Source organism: Apodemus sylvaticus, chromosome 10, assembly GCF_947179515.1.
Source record: "Apodemus sylvaticus chromosome 10, mApoSyl1.1, whole genome shotgun sequence".
NCBI lineage: Eukaryota > Metazoa > Chordata > Mammalia > Rodentia > Muridae > Apodemus > Apodemus sylvaticus.
Window position 1 is genome coordinate 53992031 of NC_067481.1, and position 20254 is coordinate 54012284.

At 43.5% G+C, this 20254-nt stretch overlaps 1 pseudogene; it reads left to right on the forward strand.

Annotated features, from left to right (window-relative positions):
• The first annotated feature begins 1741 nt into the window (after positions 1 to 1741).
• LOC127694401 (snRNA-activating protein complex subunit 3-like) lies at positions 1742 to 5163 on the forward strand (annotated as a pseudogene).
• Positions 5164 to 20254: the final 15091 nt, after the last annotated feature.

The window sequence follows — 20254 nt, forward strand, 5'->3', positions numbered from 1 at the left end:
GACGGGGTTTCTCTGTATAGCCCTGGCTGTCCTGGAACTCACTCTGTAGACCAGGCTGGCCTTGAACTCAGAAATGTGCCTGCCTCTGCCTCCCAGAGTGCTGGGATTACAAGCGTGTGCCACCACCGTCCAGCTGATACTATATTCTTAATGCAAGTTTGGGAGTGGAGCTTGGTGGTTGTGTATGTGCTTAGCATATTCAAGACCCTGTGTGGGCTGGAGAGATGGCTCAGCATTTAAGAGCACTGGCTGCTCTTCCAGAGGTCCTGAGTTCAATTCCCAGCAACCACAAGGTGGCTCACAACCATCTGTAATGAGATCTGATGCCCTTTTCTGGTGTGTCTGAAGACAGCTACAAATGTACTCATATACATAAAATAAATAAATAAATCTTTAAAAAAATACCTTGTGTTTGATTTCCAGTTCTTTCCTTCCCCTGTCCCAGCAAGATTTTGCTGAACTAATGTCCTTGTGCTGATCACTCTTATGTCAGTTTGACATAAACTAAAACCATTTTGGAAGAGGGAGTCTCAACGTGGGCAAAGCTGTGGTGCATTTTTTAAATAGATGATTGATGTGGGAGGGCCCAGCTCACGGTGGGGACTGCCTCCTCTTCGCTGGTGGTCCTGGGTGTTACAGGAAAGCAGGCTGAGCAAGCCATGAGGAGCAAGCCAGGAAGCAGCTCTCCTCCTTGACCTCTGTTTCAGTTCCTGCCTCTAGGTTCCTGCCTTGAGTTCCTGCCCTCACTTCCTTTAGTGACGGACCTGCTATCTGGATGTAAATATGAAACAAATGCTCCCCTAGAGGCTTTTGGCTAAGATGTTTAATCACAGCAATAAAAACCTAAGACAGCATCTAGGAGAATGATGCAGAGAAACAAAATAGAAAGAAAAAGAAAAATGTTACATAGGGACTCACAATCGTCAGACAGTGAGAGGCTTTTTGGATAAAAGTGCTTGCCATACAAACCTGTGGACCTGAGTTCGATTCCTGGAACCTGTGGTAGAAGGAGAGAACATACTTGTAACTTATACTCTGACCTCTACATGTGCACTATGGCATACACGCACACATATACTCACACAAGCACACACATTGCATATACATACACAGTTTAGTGTGTGTGTGTATAATATAAATAAGTAAAATAGTAAGACAATAAGAAAAACAAGTCATCAATTGTTAAAAATGTGATTGTGAACGGTCAGACTTGATTCTGAGGAGAGGACTAAGCAGATAAAAGATACTTACCACAAAAATGTGAGGACTGGGGTTTGGTTCTGCAGAGCCCATGTAAAGCTGGATGCAGTAGCATGCGGTCTGTAATCCCAGTGCGCCTGTGAGATGGGAAGTGGAAACAACGGAGTCCCCAGGAGCTCACGAGTCAGCCTGATCTGTGCAATAATGACCAAGAGCTCCTTCAAACAAGAAAACACCCAAGTTTGTCCTCTGATCTTAGACAGACAGACAGACAGACAGACACACACACACACACACACACACACACACGAGGGACCTCTTATAGAGAATACCCGGCTCTAAATGGGACATCTGCATCACGCCCCTCCTCTCAAGACTCTGGAATCTATGTAGAGGGGGCACAAGATTGTAAGAGCCAGGGGCTGTGGGTAACTGTTAGGAAACTAGTGTTTTCCAGACACCAGGTAGATACATCTGTGAACTCATGGAGACTGACAGCACAAAGAAGACCCCATCAAACTCCAGCCAGACAAAAGCCAGCATGGAGGAGGGCAGTGAGCAGTACTACTCCTACCAGAGGAGCTATTGTCATTTGATCACCGCTGGGAAGGCTCTACCCTGTGGGGAGTCTGGTCAGACTCTGATTCTGTAAATTTGATATGGTACAGTCTGAAAATCTAGCAAGCTCCCAGGTGATACACTCTTCTAAGGATCAGACCACCAGAAGTAAGACTATAAAAGATGCAGAAGATGCCAAAACCACAAAGACCGTCATACCCAAATTTTCCATGAAGGTCCTACATCCAAACAAGCCAGCAGGGATTATAGGAGAGAAATGTGTTCGTTAAAGCAGATGTGAGTCTGAGGGATTGCAGGGGCGTGGTGTGTGTGTGTGTGTGTGTGTGTGTGTGTGTGTGTGTGTGTTGACAATTATATAGGAGTCTGGGTCCAGAACCAACTTCCATCCACTCTTCCTCTGCAGATCTAGGCAACCTGTGGGTAAAGGTATCAATTTTGGTCCAGGGAAGACCACTGGCTCCTTCAGCCTCTGATATGTGAGGAAAATCCCAGGTGAGCAGACAAAGTCTGTGAATGTAAACAGGGTTGGGAATCATCTCAGATATATTTAGACTTCTTACAGTTGGGCATCCATTTATGCTACTGCCCTACAGACACTTGTAATATGCTCACAGGATGTAATAACAATAGCAACTTGTTGAGGTTTGCGCTTTACTTGTATTGTAATGCTATATACTGGCCCCCAAGGCCCGGTTGCCACCCAGGGACTAGAGAGTCTGCACATACCCAAGTGACAGTCCAAGTAATGCCATGTAACCTTGGCTCCAAAGTTATCACTGATTGGTAAATAAAGATGTCCACAGTCATTAGTGGGACAGAAGAGAGACAGGTGGGGTTCTTGGGCTCCTGGGCCTGAGGAGACCATGAGGTGAGAGAGGAAGGGAGAGAGAGAAGGAAGCCACCGTGGGGCAGGTGAGTCATAAAAACATGGCCACGAGGGCTGGCGATTGGAGTTAAGAGCTGCCCAGATGGAACACGGTAGGTTATAAAATGGGGTTAATGATGGGGAAATAGATTCTAATAGCATAGAGGGTAAATGTCTGCCCAGTCTGGTGCTGATTAAGGCTTATTATAAATATAAAAGTCATATGTCTTTTATCGAGGAACTGAATGATGAAATTGAGGCGGGGTAGAAGCCCCTGAGTGGGAGTAAATATTTTCTACAACAACTGAAATAATCATGGCGAGCCTGCACACCAGGTTCCATCTGGAGCACGTTCCATAATTACATCTGATCATTCTCATAATCAGGGCATTGGCATTATCATCATCATCACCGTCATCACCGTTACCACCACCACCACCATCTTTGTTTTGCCAATGAGGAAGCTACAAAGTGCCTTGGATTCATACTCAGTCTGTGTCCTTGACCACAAAAATCTGTCAGCTCTGCTCAGAGAGGGGAACTCTGGAGGGGGAAGCAACGTGATGGTGAGTAGGAGGCAGAGCACACACTCTGCTTTGAAGGAACAAGCAGACTCCATCGGAGAGGAAGAAAGCAATAAGGAACCAAAAGTTACTGACCTTTGAAGACACTTGGATATTTTGATTTCAATCAAAAAAGGAAGAAAGGCCCACGATGATGTCAGGGAGTCCAGTAAGGGTTGGATCTATAGATCATGCCGTGCCTTGTAAGGGCTTTATGTGGGGAAGGCATGTGAACTTTCTTAAGAATGTATTTATTGGTGCTGGGGTTGAATCCAGTGCCAGGGTCTGTCTGGCTATGTGACCCAGTCTGGCCTTGAACTCCAGATTTTCTTGTCTCAGCTTCCAAAATGCTGGGAGCAATCCTCAGATGGTAAAGAAGACCCAAATTCAGGTTTTCAGGAGAAACCCCACACGCGGCCTCTTAGCATGTCTTCCTTCCTTTTATAACTGAGAGTTTTAGAGCCAGAGGAAGCAGAGCTCACTGTTCTCCTGAGCCGACACTAGGAAGAGGCCCATTTGACTACAACCGTGGCAAGGCTCAGGCAGGATCCTGGACAAGGGAAGGTGACACCGTGTGTACTGTCACTGACAGTCATCACTAGCCTGGCACAGCCATGTCTAATGGAAACTGTGAAAGCCATAAAGCCAGCACAGCTGCTCGACAGAGATCCCCCAAAGCTAAGCCCAGTGATATCGTGCCGTCTTCCACTTTTGATCTTGATCTCCACGTGTTCCATGCTTGGGAGACTTTCAATATTTGTACAGCTTGGGAATATTGAATTGATGGAACTTTCTTATGAATCATTTATGCCTTCTCCCGGGGGTACTGCTTCTAAGCTTTCCCAAGAAAGCCCTGAGCGCCAGAGTACGAGCTTCCCGAGTTGCACACGCGCGTGTTCCACGTGGTTGCCTTTGGGGAACTGTGGTGCAGCCGGCCAGGGGCCCGGGATTTGTCCCTGAGTGAACCGCAGGCAGCCGCAGCCGACAGAGAGAGGGGCATCCAACGAGGGCTTTGAGGATGCTTCAGTAGCCTGCAACCTGGGCTGCAGTCTAGAGGCGGCGGCAGAGCTGAGGGCCGTGTGCAGCCTTGATAAACTGAGATGCCTCCCAGAGAACACTGACTTAGTGACTTTATGTGCAAGGAAGGAGATCTTAGAAAACATCTATTTCTGTAGACAAGAAACATTTGCTTATGAAATGGAATCTCACGCACTAGGAAGAAAAAAACCCTAAAAATCCAGCAGACATGATTGAAGAAGGAGAGTTTATCCTATCTGTGAACATCTTATATCCTGTTGTATTTAATAAACACAAAGCACAAACCATAGCAGACAATGTTGGTATTGGGCAGCAAGAAGCTCACAAAACTGAGAGATTCAATTTGCTGAGTCGGTGACCTCCAGATTGGGGAGAATTCAGCAATGCCCCAGACCAAGCCCTGAGCACAGCAGCAAAGACCTATACAAGTCAACTCTTTTTAAATTTATTTTTTATTTTGAAGGACCATTTTTTCAATGACAAAAGATACCCGGAATGCAGAGACTTGAGCAGAACTATTACAGAGTGGTCAGAGTCCCATGATCGAGAATATGGAAAATTTCAGACTGCTAGAATGGAAGATTTCACATTTAATGACTTGCATATTAAACTTGGCTTTCCTTACTTATACTGTCACCAGGGAGACGATGAGCATATTGTTGTCATCACAGACATAAGGCTGTGCATCATGACGACTGCTTGGTTAGAACACTTTATCCCTTTCTTACCAAGAAACATTGGCTATGGACCAGAAAATAAATGTTTTGTCTGTAAGATGTATACAGCTGGATGAGTGATGGACAATGACACCTTTGCACCACAGGGTCCATGCTTCAGAACGCTCCACTGTGATTCCAAAGGCAACCAAGTAGGGGACTCCTTGCTTATCCTTATGCTGACCCAGTAACCTTTAATTAGTAACACTATATATATATACATATATATACATATATATACATATATATATGTACATATATATATGCATATATATTCACAAAGATGTATATGTATATATATACTTCCTACTACAGTTTAGTTAATATTACATTATTTATTATAAGGGGTTGTTATGGCTTTTTACTTAAGTTGTTTATGTTACTGAGATGTAGAAATGTTTTTTTTGTATTTTGAATATATAAACCTTGTCAGAAACACAACTTCTGATTCTTTTCTCCAAGTCCTATGAATTTTGTACCCTGAATGGATTTTGCTAATGATAGAATGCAGTTAATAATCCATCATGTATGATAGATAGTCTTTTTAAAGGAATCTTATGAAAGATGTGAGAGCTACATCTTCTACTGTGGGGCTTCCAAGGTAAAGACCCTTCAAATATTTGTGGTAAGGAGAAATTAAAAGCAAATTATTTGATAAGCAACACAATGTCACAAGTTGTTACAGTTTAACATTGGGCTCTTATATTTTCAAAGCAGACATTAGGCACATGAGATGACAATGAATCTAAGTCAGGCTCACAGTATTAGTGAGGCCACATTCCTTGACAGTCACAGAGATAGATGGACTGAGTTCAGAATATCAGTTAAAGCACAGCTGGAGAAAACACTGGCGGACTCCACGTCGCCACGGACATACCGTGAAGCTTGGCTCACTTTCATAAGACTGCTGTTGGTCAGGGAACAATTGCTAAGAAGAAAAGCTCTTTCCTGGCTCAGCTCTTCCACTCGTCTTCCCCCTTATGATAGCAAAGGCTTCTCATTCCGAGCTATAGAAAAAGAACACTTCTAAACAAATCTGCCAAAATATTTTGTGGAAACTTTTGGGGTAGAAAATTACATGACTTTGAGCTATTACTTTCTCTGTCCTAGGTTTAAATTAAATTCAGCCGACTCGTACATTTCTCTGGATGGCTAAGAACAAACAATTTATCATATAAATAAACCAATGAAGTCTACAGGGGCAGGGGAGGAGGGGATAAAGCATGCTACCTATCCAGCTTTAGGGAGATATCCTTCTCTGATCTACTTGAAGGCCTTCCTTACACCCTGGATGTTGTGACTCAAATAAAGATGCTAGAGATCTCTTTATGAAGCTCTGACTCCAAGATACTCTTGAAACATCTGTTCCTGTACTTAGGAACAAGATAATTAGAGTAAAGTAAACTTAAAAAGGTAAATAAGATTCCATGGGCTGGAGGAATTGGCAGCAGACCAGGTTAAGAGCCTCTTCTTACTACACACTCAGGCAATTATGTGACATATAAGACAGAACTGGGGGCTGGGCGGTGGTGGCACACACCTTTAATTCCAGCACTTGGGAGGCAGAGGCAGGCAGATTTCTGAGTTCGAGGCCAGCCTGGTCTACAGAGTGAGTTCCAGGACAGCTAGGGCTACACAGAGAAACCCTGTCTCAAAAAACCAAAAAAAAAAAAAGACCAGGAGCTGCATATGGTATGCCCCTGGGGGAGAAGATACAGCAACAAAATCAGATTGGTGGAGTTATCACTGCCCTATACTGGGGCTTATAACTAATTATAAGAATTATGTGAGTAAATATATTTGTGAATTATATATATGATATGTGAATTATATATATATGATAAATATAATATGTAAAAATGGACAAAGAATTATGTGAATAAATAAAAGAATGGAGTACTACTAATGTATAAAATGTAAACATTGTATTATAGCGGAAATTAAATAATAACTGCAGCAGCTTCGGACTGCCTTGGGTCTAAGGATAATTAAAGCTCTGATCATTAAGGGCTGATAATATGGGGCCTGAGAGATGGCTCAGAGACTCAGTGCATTGGCAGCTTTTCCACAGGTCCTGAGTACAATTACCAGCAACCACATGGTGGCTCACAACCATCTATAATTAGGTCTGGTGCCCTCTCCTGGCTTGTAGGAGACATGCAGGCAGAATACTGTATACATACACAATAAATAAATCGAGAGAGAGAGAGAGAGAGAGAGAGAGAGAGAGAGAGAGAGAGAGAGAGAGAGAGAGAGAGAGTTGATAATACACTGCTCAGGACATGACCAGGCTGGCTTGGAGATTTTTCTTCCTGTCTAGTGCCCTTTAAACCTCAAAAGCTACAAGCCTGAGAATGGGCTGTCATGCTTTGGCAAAATATGACTCTAGATTCTTAAAAATTGAGTTATGGAACTGATGAGGGTATATAGTTATAAAAGATAACTCTGTTCTGTCATGGTTTATCAATGATGACCTTATGACCAATGGTTAACTTATGACCAAGAGGAATTTAAAACATGTGTCTGGGGACAAAAATGATATGATCTTTGTTTTGGAACAACATGCATCTATCCCTGCCTACTGAGTTCATGTAAATAAAGAAGCACTCTGACTGCCATTTGGTGAGGATGTAAGATTTCTCCCACCACTGTGCCTGATTCATTTCTCCTTCACCCATTCCTTGTCTCCTCTGAGGGACCTGGCCATCGCCGGGGCTGGCCGCAACACTAGACCCTCTCTAGGCATTGCAGAGCAGCAAGGACAAGCTGCCAGCAGGCACAGTCAGCTCAGCTGGGAGCCCCTGCTTCCCCATACACATGGCCATTGCAGACAGAGCCAGTGCGAAGAATACAGGTGTGGGTCCCCCTTTTCTTTATTTTGGGCAGTGTTTTTGTTGAGATCTGTGTTCCAGTGTCTTTGTTGAAGTTTATGTTCCAGTGTATTTGTTTAGTTCTATTGTACTGTGGATTGGGTGGTGTCAGCATGGAAAGTCTTACAATTCTAGAGGCTGGAAATCCTCAATCAAGAAATTGGCAGGGTTGGCTTCCCTGGATACCTTTTTACTGGACTGAAGATGGCTTTTTCCATGTGTTTCCACACGAATTTTCCCTAGATATATCTGGGTTCACCCAGATTAGATTAACAAATGTCCTAAGAAACTCATTTTAACTTAATTGCTTTGAGACACTGATTTCCAAGTAGTTACATTTGGAGGTAATGGTAATGAGGGTGAGAACATATATATATAATATGTATATAAATTTTGAGATACGATTCATCTTGTAATGAGTGACTAAGCTTAGAACCATAGAGATAGATTAGAACAATAATAAGTCATTTCTACAACTTCCAATATTATCAGTATTATCTGAGGGGAGGACAAAGGGTGAAGACTAACTTCTTTGCTTAAATTGGGGGAAGTATAGTATGTTGTTTTATTTTTCTTGCTCATATATTTGTGTGGGGAATGGAGGCAGTCCTGGCTGAATGGGTATTGTCAACATGGGCACAGCCATGTTAAGGACCCCAGTACTTCAGACCCATGGCAATGGCAAAACCTTCCCCAGTGAGGATCAGAGGAATGACAAAGCCTTTCTGTGGTCCACGTATGAGTGTTTACTAATGATTGACCAGTGTTTGCAAAAACTAGCACCTGCAGCTTGAGGCTGCTTCCCTCAGAGACACCTCCCACTGGGAGGGTTAACTCCTTCCTCCACATACATTGTTAATTAGGTAAGTTTCTGGGTTGCATAGTTGGTGCCCTCCATCAGAGAGAGCACAGCCTGCCCATCCTAGCATTTCAGCATATGTGATTCACTTCTTCTGTGTTAGTCATTTCTTCATTTCTGAGTCTCCCCTGTCAGGTTTCCAAGCCTTGCAAGAAGTGGGAAGTAGCACCTGAACAGGGACCTCTTCTTATGGATAATTCCAATTGGTCAGATTTCTTCCATGAGATGCACAGAAATAAAGGTAAAGGTAAAGGTAAAGATAAAGGTGAGAACACAGCTGTATGCATTGGGTGTAAAACACTGGACATTGAGGACCTAGAGACAGGTAGTCAGATATTAGTGCTTTAAAGGAAATTTTGAGGAACCTCAACAAAAAGCAAACACTTACAGCTCCATCAGTTCTTGGGCTAGGTTCAGGAGACGTGCTCTTGATTTCCCAAAGAAGGAACAGTACATTTGGATCCTTAGAAAAGAATAGGCAAAGAGTTGGGGGTCTACATACATGGTGGAAAGATGAAAACATCTTCACATTTTTGCTTCTGGTTTATGAACCCTTGAACATGATTCCTTGGCTCTGAGATCATTTCCTCACAAAAAGGCAGGCTCTATAAAACTAAATCCTAGGCAAGTGCAACTTCATAGACTTTGTTCCTTGGATTATGGAAGGGCTGGAAACTGTCTTTTGCAAGCCTACTAGTGAGTTAACATAGTTGCCCTAAGGTCCCGGTACATAATTAATTCAATGAGATGCTGGGTTGTATAGTTGGTACCCTCCATCAGAAAAGAGCACAGCCCACCCATCCCAGCTTTTGGGCATGTGTGATTCATTTGTTCATTTCTAATTCTCCCCTGTCAGGTTGCCTTCCAAGGGAAAAACCCCTTCTTAGTAACTGAGGTTCACCAAGGAAAATGTAAGAATTGTACACAGACTCTGTGGTTGGGCTCTTACATACAGCCCCGAGAAAGTACGTTGCTTAATGTATAAAAAGTACTCTGGATGGAACCTGGCATGCAGGTTCGCCATTAGTATATCATCCTGTAAGCACATTACAAGTGTCTGTAAGTCCCAGAAGTTACTAATTTTTGAGATTTGTTCCTTTTTTTTTTCTGATTTTATTTATTTTATGTATGTGAGTGCACTGTAGCTCTCTTAAGACACACCAGAAGAGGGCATCGGATCCCATTACAAATGGTCATGAACCACTATGCAGTTGCTGGGAATTGAACTCAGGACCTCTGGTAGAGTAGTAAGTGCTCTTAACCACTGAGCCATTTCTCTAGCCCCAGAGATTTTTTTCCATTTTTGAGCAAGATGACCCAATATAGGCTTCTGAGCTTTGTTTCTTCTTTCTCCTCAGTTAGATTCCAGAGAATATGGAGAGCTGCCACTGGGCCAGAGGTCAGCTACAGTGGGAACATGGAAGAGATAAGAAAGGCAGGGATGTGCAGAGCCAGTGAGGTCCTGAGTAAATGTGAACTTTTGACGTGTTACAGCTGTGCCATGGACTGCACAAAGCCTTCCATCCATTTGAGGTTCAGAGGAGTGGTAAAGCCTCCCACTGGTTCAAGTGCCACTGTTCATGAATGGTTGGCATTCTACAGGATGGTCAGGTAAATACAGACTACAACTTACTCTACTCAAAATATACTTCAAAATAACTAGGGCGACTTTTAATATTCCCAGCAAACACATGGACATAACAACATTTGGAATGGAAACCAACTCCTCTGACTTGATCACTACATATTACAGCTGTGTATTTGTTATATTATTTGTTATTTAGTTTTAATAACATACCACATAAATAAGTACAAATACCGTATTTCAACCTTAAAAAAGAAAACTTTGTGGGGCTAGAGAAATAGCTTGGTAGTTAAGAATGTAGACTGCTTTTGTAAAGAATCCACGTTCAATTCCAAGCACCCATATTGGGTAGCTTACAACTGCCTGTTACTCCAGTTTCAGGGATCCAATGCCTCCACAGACACCTGTATTCACATACACATAAACAGACATAATTTAAAAATAATAAAAACCAAACAGCTGAGTGTGAGGACCCATAGCTTTAATCCCAGCACTCAAGAACTCTATGAGTTCAAGGCCAACCTAGTCTACACAGAGTTCCAGAAGAGCTAGAGATACTCAGTAAGGCCTTCTTCAAAAAAAATGAAACAAGATAAACAAACAAAAAATGACTTAAGGCTAAGGTGATAGAGCATGTACTTAGCATGTATAAGAGCCTGGGTTCAATCCCAGCACAATACAACAGAATGCCCAACCTTTTGGAAATGTTAAAGAAAAACATTAGAGAAGTGAACCATGAGGTATTCGGGTTTCCTAAACATCAGAGAAGATGAAAGCAAAGGTGTAGTTTTTGGCTTTGTTGTTGTTGTTAAATTTCAATTTTATTTTATGGGAATGGGTGTTTTGCCTGCATGTATGATTGTGCATCATGGATATGTGACTGGTGCCAAAGGAGGCCAGAAGAGGGCATCAAGCTCAGAGATGGTTTGGAGCCACCATGTGTGTGCTGGGAATTGAGCCTAGTTCTCTGCAAGAGCATTCAAGGTTCCTCACCATGGTCATGTCTGCAGAGCATTGTTTGTTTGAGACAGGGTCTCACTACGTAGCTCTGGCTGTTCTGGAACTCACTATGTAGACCAAGCTTGCCTCAGAGACCCACCTGCCTCTGTCTCCTACAAGCTGGAATTAGAGGAGCGTGTCACCATGGCCAGCTCCATTGTGTTTGGGTAGGGTCTCACCACAATGTAGACCAGGCTGACCTCTTGCCTACCCAAAAGCAAAGTAGAGAAGGTAAACTTATAGAGAAGGTAAAAACATGAAGGGAACAACACCAAAAAGAATGAAATAAGATGGCTAATCCTGGACTGGAGAGATGGCTCAGCAGTTAAGGGCACTGGCTGCTCTTCCAAAGGTCTTGAGTTCGATTCCCAGCAACCACATGGTGGCTCACAACCATCTGTAATGAGATATGATGCCCTCTTCTGGGGTGTCTGAAGACAGCTACAGTGTACTCATATACATAATTTTTAAAAAATGGCTAATCCTCCAAAATATTGGGTCATAAGTGTCCATATAAATATTTTAAACTTGATAGAAAGAATCAATTAGAACATCAGAGATGTTTCCAAGTCAAATTGACCAACAATATTCTGTTAGTAGTGGTTACCTTGAGGAAAACTGGATGATGGATCTAGATGTAGAACTCTCAGCTACTTCTCCACCTCTGCCTGCCTGCATCCCACCATGATAAAAATGGACTAAACCTCTGAAACTATAAGGGAGCCCAAATTAAATGCTTTCTTTATAAAAGTTGATGTGATCTGGACTCAGAGGTTAAGAACACTAACTGCTCATCCAGAAGTCCTGGGTTTAATTCCCAGCAACCACATGGTGGCTCACAACCATTTGTAATGGGATCTGATATCCTCTATTGGTGTTCCTGAAGACAGCTACCATGTACTCATATATATATATATAATATCTATATCTATATCTATATCTATATATCTATATATCTACCTACCTATCTATCTATCTATCTATATATCTATCTATCTATATATAATTTTTGAAAGTTGCTGTGGTCATGGTGTTTCTTCACAGCAATAGAAACAGTGACTAAGACAGCATCTTCTCTCCCTAGCATACACAGGCACTGTCTTACCTGGTTTTATGTGGTTCTAGAGAGTGAACAGAGAGTTTCTGGCATGATAGGGTAGCTACCAACTGAACTATATACCCAACACCATTGTGTGTGTGTGTGTGTGTGTGTGTGTGTGTGTGTGTGTGCATGAACCCATAACCCTATGCTAGGACAGCACTCTATTACTAAGCTATACCCCAGCTCTCATTTTTTTTTTCAAGACAAGGTCTCTCTACATAGCCTTGAGTGGTCTGAAACTCTCTTTGTAGACCAGGCTGCCCTTATACTCAGAGATCTGCCTGCCTCTGCCTCCTGATTGCTGGTACTAAGTGTGCCAACAATGCCTTGGACTAGCCCTCTCTTTTGCCTTTTAAATTGTATTGTTTGTAAATAATAAGTAATAAAATAGTAAATAATAAAATTAAACTGTATCTTTTAGTATTTTTGTTTTGGTTTTTTTTTTTATTTTTTTGAGACATGGTTTCTCTGTGTAGCTTTGACTATTCTGGAACTCACTCTGTAGTCCAGAACTGGCCTTGAACTAACAGCTCAGAAATCTACCTGCCTCTGCCTCTCAAGTGCTGGGATTGAAGGTGTATGCTACTAATGCCTGTTTGTCACTATTTTGTTAGTAATTTTAGATCCCAATATTATGTATATTAATAATGATGGCATAAAGCCATATCTTTTAGACAGTTAAATCATATTGTTTTGAAATAGAAATAAAGTTGGAAACTATCAGAAACAAAATGACAGTGGATAATTACAGCTTAATTTATTAGTGTTTGTCAGATAAAGAAAAAATAGAGCACCCAAATTTTGAGACTGTCAATGAATAGCTAATCATGGTGACATAGAACCTGGAAGGTAGAGGCAGAAGGACTCCATTCAGCACCAGCCTCAGCTACATACTGAGCTTTGAGGAGATCCTGGGCTGCACAAGACCCTGGCTCAACTAAAACAAAACGAGGACCTTCGTAGGTGTTCATAAAGAGCCTGGTGTGTAAGCACAGTGCCCTGTGTCCAGATACCCAGTGTTCAGGTAAATGTCAGGTACTGGGGTGCGGATCTATTATCCCAGTACTGGGGAGGCCGAGATGGGTGGGTCCCTGGAGCCGTTGGCTAACCAGCATAGTCAATCAATGAGCTGAAGATTCAATAAGAGAGCTTGTCTCAAAAATTAGGTGGAGGCCTGGGCATGGTGGTGCACAACTTTCATCTCAGTCTCAGAAAACAGAGGCAGGCAGATCTCTGAGAGTTTGAGGTCAGCTTGGTCCACACAGAAAGACTGTCTCAAAACAAAACAATCAAAATAGGCATTGAATGTAAATCTGTAGACAAGTACTTACTTTTAAAATTAATTTTACTTTTACAGGCTGTCCATTGACAATCTGGACAAAAAGACTTCTTCAACAGAAGAACCACAGTAAAGAGGAAGTGTCTTGGCAAGGCAACTCTTTTTGTAAAAAAGATGGGTCAGAACTCAAAGCCAGCAACACAAAGGGCCAAGGCCTTTTATTGTAGTGCATAATGGCTGTGTCTTATCCTGTTGCTGGGAGTGCTCTTCACAGTCTGACCTGACTGCCAATTAGGCACAAAGGGGAAAGGGGCAAGTTCAGGAGATGTGAGTGCATGCCAGCTAACAACAATCAAAGACTGCTTCTCCAGGTCTACAGGAAAGAATTGACTTACTTAAGAGACATTTCCACACCTCATAATTGCTTGGAATGACCATAAAGGATTCATTGACACCAATTCCCTGACATCTGTCACTTCCCCCATCCCCCAGTGTAGGATCAAATCAGACTAGCAGGAACTAAATTTACCCAGGGACATGGGACAACAGTAGAGAAACCAGAAAATGATTACTCATCAATGTGATGTCTTCAGAGATGGGTAGGCGTGTCAAAATTGAAATGAAGTCATGCTGGTAACGGAAATGCCTGTAATCCCAGCACTTGGGAAGCTGATCACAAGTTTGCGGCCAGCCTAGGCTTTGTGAGGAAACACTGTCTAGAGCCAACATGATGGAGTTGCCCGTGTCAGCCATTCCAAAAGCAACTAAAAGCCAAAAAGTCATGCAGAAATGGTCCTTATGCATGGTAACACAACACTAAAGAACACGTTCCAGCTGTGGTTCCTCCCTGCAATCTGTTTCAGATGCTGTGAGGTCTCCCAGAGAGGAGGGGCCAAGTCTAGAGAAAGTCTTTATTAGCTGACTGGCCACAGGGTACACTGGGTGCTCAGGGTCCCAGTGCAAGTCTGAGATTTTGTCCGCTTGGTTTTAAGCAAATGCTGTGTACCCACGCTGGATTAGAATGAACTACAGAACCCAAAAGTAAGGATGCTACAGTTGGAGACCTTTCCAGAACTATTAACTTTGATGGATTAGATGACAGATTAGATCTTTGTTCTTGTTTCTCGTTTGTTTGTTTGTTTCCTTTTGTTTGTTTGTAGGTGTTGCTGCCTACACACTAGCTTCCAAAGCCTGAATGGCGCGTGCGTCGTGGCCTTAGTTGTGCTAAGATCTGGGGGGTGGGGGGGGGTGGGTTACACAGACACAGGCATGTGACAGCTCGAGACTGAGTGGCACAAGAATGGAAGCAGCAGGCCCACCAGATTGAATGAATAAATCTTTAGCTGTTAGACTACATACCACAGCTGAAATCTGCCGAGGACAGGAAGTCTGAAGCCCTGAAAGCAGCCAGTGGGAGAACTTCCTCCAAAGAAGGAACTTTCTCCAGAAGGAAGCTTTGCATCTTGTCAGGTGACTTTACAGGTGAGCTTAACTGTGGGGAGCAGGGACACACACACACTCTCTCTCTCTCTCTCTCTCTCTCTCTCTCACACACACACACACACACACACTGCTTAGTTATGCATATCTCTTAGCTTCTTCTTTTTTGTTTTGTTTTGTTTTGTTTTGTTTTGTTTTGTTTTGTTTTGTTTTGAGACAAGGTTTCTCTGTGTAGCTTTGGCTGTCCTGGAACTCACTCTGTAGATCAAGCTGGCCTCAAACTCAGAAACCCGCCTGCCTCTGCCTCCCAAGTGCTAGGAGTGCCAAGTGCTGGGATTAAAGGCGTGGCCGCCACCACCCGGTGTTCTTAGCTTCTTCTTAAACCTTCCCTCACATCTGAACCTAGAAGATAGATTTGGTGGAGGGGGGTGGTAGGAGGGAAGGTGGTGAGGGGTGTCCCTCTTTGTCCCTATTCCAGTGTAGCCATGTTTTAATTCCTAATTTGGAGCTTACAGAGACAGATGCCTTGTTTGGGCACAGGCGGTGATTCTAAGTAGGTATTGGCTTCAACTGTCTGCCTCCTCATTACCCACAGCAGGGACAATGGCACTGCTAACCCCAAATTCACCCCTGGTTTTGTCATAGCCTGCTGAGCAGCCCAACATTGCGAGAGAATCCTTTCTCTGTGGAGTTGTAAACAACACCCACCTCCTCTTTATAAGTAAAATTAATTTCAAAAAGTAAATACTTGTCTACAGACTTACATTCAATGCCTATTTTGTTTGTTTTGCGACAGGGTCTTTCTGTGTGGACCAAGCTTATGACATATAAGGATATATGACAACACAAAGTATAATTTCACCAAAGTTCAACTGGTGAGGGAACTGGTGAGTGGACTGGACTTACCCAGAGAGCATGGGTGAGGGATTGCCTACAGGAGTGTGGGTGACTGGCTCCAAAGCATTCACCCACCACAGATGGTGGCTCTTCCACAGTCACCCCCATTTCCCTAGCTAACTTTCACCGGCCGGTGCACCTGGGAGCCCCTGAGACACTAGATTGCTCAGGGGTAAAGAGTGTTTGCAGCTCTTGCAGAGGACCCAAGTTCCATTCCAAGCATCCATGTAGGTCATCTGCAACTGTCCAACTCTGCGGTGCCTGAGCCTGGACTCTGAGAGCACCTGCATGCTTTGTACCCTCACAGGGACACACTTGTACATGTAAATACAATTAAATAAAGATGAAAATGGATGAGAGAGAAGAAATTATACTAGGCGAGGTAACTCGGGACCAGAAAGACAGACCTTGTATATTCTCTCTGCTATGTGACTTCTAGATTCACACTTTGAGCTTTGTATATTTAACTTTGGACTGTCGGTAGAGGTCAGGAAGCAAGGAAGTGCTGGTGAGGGGGATAGGGGTGGAGTTGGAAAGAAAGGACAATAGAACATAATATATGTTCTATAGGACTGTAGCGGGAAGGATAATGGGGGGTCATGGTTAAGTAGGGATGGCCGGGGCAAGTGCACAGAGGAAGAGGGGATACTATGGAAACCCATTACTTTGGAAGCTAATTTAAAAATGTAACTAAAATAGTGAGCTGCCGAGATGGTTTCCCAGTTCAGAGCACTCACTGCTCTTGCAGAGGGCTTGGGTTTGTTTCTCAGCACTGCATGGTGGTTTGCAATACTGGTAACTCCGGTTTCAGGGTTCCAACACCTTCTGGTCTCTGCAGGCACCAGACACGCATATGGTACACATACATACCTGAAGGCAGAGCTCTAACACACAAGATAAATAAATCATTCAAAACAGTGTAATTAAAATACAAAGGAATTAGGACAGAGGTATTCTGCATGGGTAGACAGTGGATGGACATGGTCTATTAAACAGAAACCTAAGTGCATGAGATATTTGTCTATGAGTAATGGATCAGAGAAGCCTCAAGACCCCCAAAGTTGCACAGGCTATTGGTAGTCTATTGCCCCTGCTCTGCCCACCATAACTAGATGGTAAGACCCTATTAATGAAGACATAACCCTTTGGTGTTTCAGGACACAGAAATCAAACTGTCACTGACAGGGGAGCTTCCTTCCTGCTGGAAATGGTCATGTAGACTGTTAGGGGAGAAAAGCCACCAGTGCTACAAAGCTGTATGCTACAGTATCAACCTGACAGATAAGATGTACATGAAATAGTGTCATGAACATTACAGGAGTAGTCAACTATTTTCTGATCAGATTGACGCTTACTTCGCAGGAAGGAATTCATGCCTGGTACTGTAGAGCTGATAAACAAAGAAGCCATGCATGGTTGGAGAGGTCACAGGCCCTAGAGAGGCACCTAGGACTGTTGCTTTGTTAAATGGGCATGTTATCAAACTGCCTTCTAGGGGCTGAAGAGATGGCTTCGCGGTTAAGAGGATACCGACTGCTCTTCTGAAGGTCCCGAGTTCAATTCCCAGCAACCACATGGTGGCTCACAACCATCTGTAATGGGATCTGATGCCCTCTTCTGAGGTATCTGAAGACAGCTACAGTGTGCTTACATATAATAATAAATAAATCTTTAAAAAAAAGAAACCTGCCTTCTAACTACATCTGTACCCATAGGGAAGTGCTGATCTCTATCTTGGTCAGAGACACTTCGTTTTTCAGTGGGCAACTGGCCAAAGAGCTGAGAATAACTGGCTGTGAATGACCAGAACTAAATAGGACATTTATAGTCACTACCCTAAGGCTCTGTGGATGCCAAGGAAGGTGTGAGTGTTGGGGGAGGGGGAATGCTAGGAGTCAGAAGGCGGGAGGAGAGCTGTGACATTCGATCTTCTGGACGTGACACGGCTGTTGCAGTCAGGAATCCACTACAGCTATGGGAGTCAGCACAGCATCTGCTCAGGGTCAAGCCAGGCATCACTCCAGCGTCAATGGGGGAGGCTCACAAGGCCTCCATCCTAACTGATTCTGGGGGATGACCCATATCCATGCCATGCAGGCAGAACTAGTTGGACTCATTGGTCGCATCAATAAAAGAGGACGTGATGGGGGTGGATCTGGGAAAAATAGGGGGAATTACAAGTAGATATGAGCAAGATATGTTGTTGTATCATGATGAAATTGTCAAAGTATAAATAAAAGTATTCTAAAAAAAAGGGAAAATGTCATTAATTGAATTTGGTTTAGTCAAGATCACAGGATTTTTGTTTTGTCTTAAATTTATCTACGTATGTATGTATGTATGTATGCATGCATGTGTGTGTATGTATCTAGTGTGCATGCCTATGAGTGTGGGCATGACTGTGTCATGGTTCTAGTCAGAGGACAACTTTCAGGATTTGATTCTCACCTTCTGTCTTCTGGCTGCTGGGCTGTGTACGCACTGCTGGGCTGTGTACGCACTGTTGGGCTGTGTACGCACTGCTGGGCTGTGTACGCACTGCTGGGCTGTGTACGCACTGCTGGCTCCTGTGCTTTTAGGCAATCTCCTGCCTCCACCTCCCACCTCACTGTAAGAGTGCCGAGATCACAAGAGTGTCACAGCATCTGGCTTTTTACATGAGTTCTGAGGATCCAACATGGGTCATCGGGTTTGTGCAGTCAGCATTTTTATCCTTCCTGACCCTTGTTTTGTTTTTAAATTTCTTATTAGTTTTATTTTATGTGTATGGGTGCTTTGCTTGTGAGGATGTCTGTGCACCAAGGCCAGAAGAGGGTCTGGTACCCTAGGACTGGAGTTACAGATGTGAGTGGTTTGTGAGTGCTAGAAGTTGAATCCAGGTTCCCTGGAAGAGCAGCCAGTGCTCTCTCACCCCTTGAGCCACCTTTCCAGCCCATTTGTTTTGTTCTTTTGAGACAAGATCTAACTTGTAGCTCAAGCTGGCCTTGAATTTACTATGTATCCCAGGATAGCCTCAAAGTAGTGGCAATCCTGCTGCCTCAGGTTTCTGAGTACTGGGACAAAAAGTGTGTATTACTGTGCCTGGTAAAAGCTTTCAGTTTTACAGTCCAGTCAAAAGGGAAGAGAAGAACTAACAAGAGACAGACTGGGTGTGGCTCATTCCTTAATTCTAGCCTTTTGGAAATGGAAGCAGGAAGATCAGGAGTTCAAGGCCTTAGCTGCATCCTTAGCTGTACAGTGAGTTAGAGATCACACTCGGAACCTTGTTTCAAACAAATAATATTTTTATTTATTTATTTATTTATTATTTGGTTTTTTTCAAGACAGGGTTTCTCTGTGTAGCCCTGGCTGTCCTGGAACTCACTGTGTAGACCAGGCTAGCCTCGAACTCAGAAATCCACCTGCCTCTGCCTCCCAAGTGCTGGGATTAAAGATGTGCGCCACCACAGCCCGACACAAATAATATTTTACAACCACCAACGAAGTAGTGTGGGTAAAAGGATGTCTTTGGCATCCCAGCACTTGGGAAGCAGAGGCAGGCAGATCTCTTGAGTTCAAGCCTGATCTACAGATCGAGTTCCAGGATAGCCAGGGAGACACAGAGAAACTGTCTCAAAAAACTAAAAAACAAACAAACAAATAACAACACCCCCCCCCATAAAACCCAAAGAATGTTTTTAGTAATAGACAAATGGATCTCAACTGGTTTAGCTGAGACAGAAGCATGAGAAGAGGTTGTACACGGTACAAATATGGAATTCGTAGACTGCAGAGCCTGAGGGGTTGGAGACTCGTTGGTGTGAGGGTTCAGAAATGGGTCTGGAAGGAGTGATAATGGCGAGATGCTGGCACTGGGGAGCTCGGACAGGTTAGTCCCTACCAGCCTCTCTTGGTTTCCACCAGGGGAGAGTGTAGCTGAGACTGCCTAGAGGGAAAGATTGTATCAGTGCAGAGGACAAGGAACTGAGAGGAGACAGTGCTGGCTCCATTGCTCAGGTGGACTTGTGCCCACCCAAACAAGGAAAAGATTCAAAACAGAAAAGCAAGTGTAAGCCAAAGGCTTAAACACTGACAAAACTGGTGGGTGTCGGGCGATGATTGCTACAAACAGGCCTTGGGCAGTGTAGGCATGTCCTTCAAAGAAGCTTAGGTTTTGGAAGGAGACCATTTTGGAAGCAACAAGAAGCAAGAAAGACACCTGTGTTATTTCCAGGTACACAGAGTGTGGGAAGAAAAGAAAACAGCTACCAGCTCTCTGGGTC